Genomic DNA, 7,667 nt, shown 5'->3' with positions numbered 1-7,667 from the left:
CGGAGGCTCGCCGGCGGGCCCGCCGCTGGGGTGACGCGCCGCACCGGGGGGCCGCCTCGGTGCGACGCCCGGAGCGGGCCCGCTCCGAGGCGGAGGCTCGCTCCGTAGGACCGCTGGGTGAGACCGCGCGTCTCGGTCCTGCTGCGGGTCGCCGGGAAGCCGGTCGGAGAGGCGGGGGCGGCCGAAGGTGTGATCCGCGTCGCCCGCCGCCAAAGCCCGACCGGGCCTGTAGGCTGGGCTGCTGGGTCGGGGGAACAGCGCTGCGCGCCGTGCCAGGCGGGGGGCCCCGTGGCGGGTCCAGGGTTCGTGTGTGCTCTGCTTCTCTCCTGCTCTGACTCCTCCTGCTGGAGCCGCTCACTGCGGCTGGCTCACATTTCGCCGAATTCATCCGAACAAAATCATAAACAGTTGGCATTCGGACAAACAAACGACACAATCGGGCTCTAAACGACCACTTTGTCGGCTAATTTAAAAAAAAAAACCGACAAAGTTATACATTTGAAGAGTTTAGAGCTAAAGTGATTTATGCACTGATCCCGCCATTGTCAACATGAAGACAGGACACAAGCTCCTCCCACTCATGCCACTGAGCTGCCGCGCGTCGCGAGCGTTGCAAGCTTCGTGTGTTTTTGAACATGCGTCGAATTCCACGCTTTACTCGCTTCAGCTTTGAGGCGTCAGTGACGCCCGTGACGCCTGCAACGCGTCCGGTGTGAACGTAGCATGATCGGGTGTTGATAAATACGGCGGCTGGATTTGATCGTCATGAACATGTTACGCCCTGAAATATTCACAGTTCTGAAGCCCCGCCCACTGAGGTTAAACACGGAAAAGGAGTGATTTTGTTGAAAAAAGAAACTTTTGGGAGCTGGGAATGGATCGTCTCAGGTCTGAGGTGGACGTAAATCAGGAGGAGCTCTTTGGAAGAACAAAAACTGAAATTAAAGGGAAAATCGCTGTCTGGAGGAAGCAGCAGTGGTGAGCAGCGTCACCTGGACGAACGGACACCGGCTGAGGTCTGAACAGATTATAGATCCGTTCATTTAATTTAACCCTGATTTTACAAATAATGAGGCTGACTCACGTTATACAGCTCAGAGTTTTATTGTTTTGTTTAATGATGTCTCAGAGTCGGACAGCAGCACACTGACTCCAGGTCTCCCCCACACAGCGGGGACGGTCCCACCGAGACACACACACCCAGCACCGGACCCGGTGCCGAGAATGACCTCAGACCGAACGGGACACAGGACCAGGTGGACCCGGGACTCAGGCCACCGAGGGCGGCGCGTGCCCCCCGCTGCTGGTGCTGCTTAAATGAAAGACAATTTATAAAAGTCTGAATGAAATGTTTGACTAAACGTCCTCTGTCTGGATTTAATCTCCCTTTAGTTCATATGTTATTTTCTAGGCTCCTGGCTTCACATCACTGATTAAATACATCATTTGCTAAACTTCAGAGTTTATTGACATTTCAGTCTCAGTTCTTCAGGTCCTGTGTCCTCCGTCCAGACCCAGTGGAGGCTCTGCTGGTTCCCACATCCTCTTGTGGCGCAAGCGCATCAAAAGTAACTCTGTCAGCAGTGTAATATTGTGTAAAACTGCCTGAATAAAGTCACACACATTTTTGGGGATGAACAGGAACAGCAGCGTTTCCCCCGCTGGATCTCAGCGTCTGAAGCTGCTCTGCAGCAGCGTGTGCGTCTTCTCGCACTGTTAAAACTGCTCCTCTTCGTGGCAGGATGGACCAGCGGACTATTGAAAGTTAAAAAACTTTAATTAATCCTACAAGGAAGAATTTTATTAGAAATTCTGTAAGGGGATCATTTTATTTTTTAGATATTTATTTTTAATCTGTCCTGAATGTGTGCTGCTTGTGCTTCATGGCGTGTTTGAGATGTGCTTTTTAATTATTTTCACGCTCCACCAGGTTTTTCTGCGCTGCACCGCAAGTCCTCACTGACTGAAACTTGCTACACGATGTCAGAGCTGTCGTGAGATTTCATCTTTCCGAACGATCACGATCAAATTGATCAGTGCCGAACTCATATTTCATATGGACGTATGACGGGCGTACGCCCATATACCGTCGTACCACCGTTTGATAAATGAGGGCCACTGTTTCCAGGACTTGCTCTATTTTACATGATATTCAATTAAAGTAGTCTGGATCATCTGCTGCCACTGGTGATGATGGTGCCACCAATGATTTTGACTGACTTTCATAAAATGCTGTACTAGAGTAGGTTAACTGAACATCTGGAGTCCTGTAGCTTTGAAAGAAAGAGAAGTTTACCACAAACAACAAGTGACTCTAACAAGTGGTTTACTGCTGAAGCCCAAAGTTCAAAACTGACATCATGTCAACAAATTAGCTTAATCATTGTCTTTTTCTTACATTGGTGTTTGACCCTAACTGTCATAACACATGTATTGTTCATGTTCAGGGTTGATTGTCTGATTGTAAAGCTGAGAAGGAACCAGTGGAAAAGGACTGATAGAGCTGTCCATGGTGCTGAAGTATCAACTCAATACAGCTGTGAGGGACTTGGTGTGAATGACACACACACACACACACACACACACACACACACACACACACACACACACACGCTCGTAGGATGTTCTGCTAAAATGTAAACGGGGAGAACAGCACTCACACATTAACGTCTCAAACATCCTGATCAGGATCTCAGCTCTCGGCTGGCAGCTGACCTCAATACCAAACTGTCCAGGTGGGAATAAAGTCCAACCTGTCTGTCAGGACAGGCCCAGCCCAGAGGACAATTACTAGACTGATTTATTTTTCATTTCTTGGGGTGAGACGAGACACTCAGCTCATGAGACGAGACACAGCATTGGGTTCACCATCATGAGATCAGACCAGATTTCCACTTTACTTTTCAGAAAATTGAAATGATAAAATATATGACTAGAAAAACAGACTTTTTATTAAACAGTCACTGAACAATAAAGGTGCATTTTGAAATGTTTTATAATTTGCATCCATGCATGGCCTCAGCATGAGCATGAACTTCTTTCCTCAAATGTTTTTTTTTATTTTTACAGAAGCGCAAACACTTGAAGTAAAACTGTAACCAGAGTCCTCCTCTGTCAGTGCAGAGAGCACAGAGCTCCTGTTAGTCACGGTGTTCAGGACTATTCTCTGACAGTTCTTACATATTGTCCTTGTCTTGCTTGTCACTCGGTTTCCGTTCATTATTTCCACTGGGACCCAAAATGCTGCCACGAAAACTATTTAAAAGTTTTTGTGGCAAGAAAAGAACACAAAAAAAGAGTTCATTGCTGAATCTAAATGGCTAAACATCCCAGTGGTGACATGCAAGAAGCTGCTCAGTAATCATAGGAAGAGTTTGATCACTGTAATAGTGAATGAAGGCTTTACTATTGATTATTGAGAAGAGTGTGAATAATTGTGGACATGACACTTTTTGTTAAATGCAGATAAAAACTCATAAACTGTTTTTCCACCACAGTGCTTCTTGTACATCATTTTATTAACTTTAGGAAGAAGTCTGTATCACTACTGGTCAATAAACGTAAGTCAGTCAGACAAGGCTCCACTTTCTCAGCCATGGAGAACAGGAATGCTGTAAGCTCTGTCTCACTCATAAGTGAGTGATATGGAGACACCAAAGACTTTGCTGAGTATCCTTACGTGACAATACCTCCTTATTCTCTTCCAGTCTTCATTCAGGTAACGATCTGATAGCCCAGTATTAACCCATTTTAATACATTTTTACTGTAAACCTGATCTGCAGAGGGCCTCTAACCAGGGCCGGCGATTAGGCTGGGCATCTGGGGCACTTGCCCAGGGCGCTGAGCCATAGGGGGCGCCTGACACCGTGAGGGGCGCCGGCCAGGGTGCGACACTGTGACAGCCCGTTTGAGCAGCGCACTGCTTTGCTTCGCTCACCCTTGCCGCCGCCCCCCCCCACCCCCCCCCCCCCCCCCCCCCACCCCCCCGGGACGTCTGAGAAGCCGGCGCTGGCCCTGCCTCTAACTCTGTCCTCACCAGTGAGTCCTTTAGGACGTTACAGTTGAAAGTGAAGTCCTGTCAGCTCCCCATTGGAGGACTTCAGTTCCAGTGAAGCTGCTCGTATCTGACCATGAAACAAGCTGGTCTCTTGACTGTTTCTCTTAAATGAGCTGCATGAACTGTTCTTCTTTTCTTCTCATGTGACAGGACGGCCGATGTGATCTCAGAGACGTTCCCAGATGGGAGGCAGTCGATGCCTGACTCCACCGGATGATAACTGCTCTTTCTAACATGGAAATAGCAGAAATCCTGAGGCTGTGCTCCTGTCTGGATCCCATCAACAAGCTCCTCAGCAGGTCCTCCTGGAACCCTGAGAAGACCAGCTGGCCAGGGCCTGCAGATCCTCTATCAAGACCAGCAGCTCTGCTCCAGGCCAGCAAGCAGTGAGAGGTGTCTGCCGAGAGTCTGCTTCTAATGTGTGTGTAGCTGTGTGTTCACGTGTAACTTACACCACTTGATGGTGTGTGTGTCTGCATCTAATACACTACTGATATAGACATCTGGGTGTGTTTGTACTTGTGCCTGTAACATACAGGGGTGTGTTCTATGTGTATACTTTACACACACAGTGTGTGTTATGCCTTCCTGTCTGTTCTGTTCTTGTCTAAATGATGTGTGTCTCTGACAGGATTTGATGTTTCATCCATTCAACATATTTTATTCATTTTAGGTGTTAAATCAAAGTATTATTGTGTTAAAATTGCATTTTGCAGCTTTAAAGCAAAGGCTAAAATAGCTGATAAGTGGTAACAAGTCAAAATAGTGTTGATTTGTCACTGAAAACAAACGACAAAAAACACAACTCTTGTGGTGTAACAGCAACACAGCCAACCTTTGGGTGGAAGATTCCAGGTGCAAATCCTGGCAAGAGTGTGCAACTTGTTGTAATTTTTTGTAATCATAGAGGATTATCAATAATATTAATAATATTAATGGATTAATACAGCAATAAATATTTCTGGGGATTGAACCCAGGACCTCCTACATGCGAAGCAGGCACTCTACCACTGAGCTACATCCCCTGTTTGCTCCACCTGTTCTGCTCAGTGAGTCCAGGAGGAAAACTCCTGAGAAGCCTGTTCCTCTCTCAGCAGGACAGTCTGGACTGTGGAGTGTGGCTGGTTGCTGGAGGTCAGTATTGATGGAAGTGGATCCATCACTGGTCCAGGTCAGGTGTTTTCTGTTCATGGGGGTTTGCTGGTTGATGGTCCATCTGACAGCCAGGTAGTGCAGCACTAAAACCATGCTGAAGGAGGCGCTGTGGCTCAGCTGCTCAGAGAGCCTGTCTCATCAACAGGAGGTCCTGGCTTCAAACATCATCAGTCAGTTACTGCATCTGGAAAGTGACAGCAGGGTTACTGTCTGCTAAATAACCAGGAGGTTGAGTTTCATCATGACATCTATTATGTTGAACTGTATTGTCTTTTATTATCAAAACATATTTTACAGTAAAATAAAGATCATGAGTGGAGAGTGGAAAAAAATGATTGAGTGGAGATTCTGGAGTCCCAGGGGTCTGGACATGGGGCGGGGGTTCAGAGGGTTTAGTTTGTGGAAATATGCTTGAGAGTGGGTACCCAGGTGTGGTTGGAGAGCCTGGTTGGGCTCCAGGAGGAGGGGGTGTATCTGGTGGACGGTGAGTCCAGTCAGGGTGAATGTTGCTGACTGACCAATCAGTCACAGTAAAGAGTGGCAATCAGCAATCCGACGGACCCAGGGAGACAGAGACTGCCCGCTGCCTGCCTGAACAGAATCCTGACAAAGTCAGCACTCCACAGGAAGCGTCTCCACTGGTTAGTGCCTGATACCAGGTACTGGACCTGTGTGACATGAAACAAATTTTAGATCTCGATATAGCTCATCTTATATCATGATAATCATATATATCCTGGCACAGAATTTTTATTAAAAAGAAAAGGTTTTTTTTTCTCGGGCTGTGTGTTTTATCTCGTGATGGGCAGATGAGGCTTCATGAAGCTTCATGAACCGCTGAGGATCCAGAGAGGATCAGGAAACTTTACAGGAATGGAATTGATAACTGATCTTCCTCCTCTGAAAGCACAGCTCAGTAATAAACGCAGACATGAACACGACCCCCACAAGCTTTTTCCCTTTTCTCAGTTGGAGGATTTCACCGTGCTGAACAGTGTCCTCCTGATATCCGACATGTCTGACACGGGGAAAGAGAAGGAGTCAGTTTCCTTTATGTTATCCATTTGTGGTTCAATCATTGGAAAAGCATGAAGCTCCTCTGAAGGTCCTGTTAGCACCACAGTGACGCCACACGTCAGTCCTGAGAGCGTCTTTCTAAATGACAGGTTTCCCTTCAGACCGGAGAGGAGAGAGATGAAATGAGTGTTTTGGCTTCACTTCCTCCTGTTGTGACTCTGAAAAGATGCTTCTCCTGGTTGAAAACGTCTCATGTCTTCCTCTCAGCCACACACAGTGACCCGGCCCTCCATGTTGGACCCCCGTCTTCCTGGGCCAGTCTGGGAAGTGGTTCAGTGAGGCCCCCGCCGCCGTTCCCATGGTTCAGCTGTTCCATCACTTCAGGCGTCTGATCAAGTTTCACCTGGTGGCAGCGTCAGCCAACAGCAGCAGCAGAACATTCTGGACGCTTCCCTTCTTCTGCTGAGAAGGAGGCAGCTCTGGTTAAACAACACGAGGAGCAGGTGGTCCAGCTGAGAGCCCAGAAGGAGGCGCTCTCCAGACAGCTGAAGGCAGCCCAGGACAGCCAGGAGAGGCGCTCTGCGGCAGCAGAGGTGGCTTCTCTTAAAGAGCAGCACCGACTGGAGAGGCTGCCTCTGACTGAGGCCCACCAGGAGAACCAGGCCCAGCTCATCAAGGTACAGACCCCTTTCTGTTGACAACATTCCATCAACCTCAGCTTTGTTATGTGGTTTGGATAAGAACTGGTTTGGAACCATGAGTTCCAGGCCACTGAGCGGTTTAGAAAGTCCCTCAATGACCATTTTCACTATTTTCATTCCAGCTTAAAAAGAAAAACAGTGAATGGAGGCCCAGGAACCTGGACGCCAGGGTGGACAAGATCCTCCACAGGAAACAAGACCTGAAGAGGAGGAGCCAGGAGGGGCGAGGAGGGGGTGAGGAGAGGCAGCAGGGAGTCAGAAAGGAGAGAGATGGATAGACTTGGGTAGTTAGTTACTTTATTTTATGTAGTTAGATTTTGGTAGGTAGATAGTTTTTTTAGGTATATAGGTATATAGTTTTTTTTTAAGGTAGCTAGATTGTGATAGGTAGTTTTTTTCATGTAGTTAGACTTTAGTAGGTATATAGGCTTCAGTAGGTAGTTAGTTTTTTTTTAATGTAGTTAGATTTTGGTAGGTAGTTAGTTTTTTAATGGAGTTAGACTTTTGTAGTTTTTTAATGGAGTTAGACTTTAGTTGGTAGATAGACTTTGATAAGTAGTTAGTTTTTTTAAGGTAGTTAGATTTTGATAGGCAGTTAGTTTATTTTAGATTGTTAGACTTTAGTAGGTAGTTAGTTTTTTTAATGTAGTTAGATTTTGGTAGGTTGATAGGTAGATAGACAGACTTTGGCAGATAGATATACACACAGAAAGGGGCTGACATCCTGAAGAGAGAG

This window comes from Salarias fasciatus, assembly GCF_902148845.1.
Source record: "Salarias fasciatus chromosome 23 unlocalized genomic scaffold, fSalaFa1.1 super_scaffold_20, whole genome shotgun sequence".
Classification (NCBI taxonomy): Eukaryota; Metazoa; Chordata; class Actinopteri; order Blenniiformes; family Blenniidae; genus Salarias; species Salarias fasciatus.
This window is presented reverse-complemented; position numbering follows the sequence as displayed.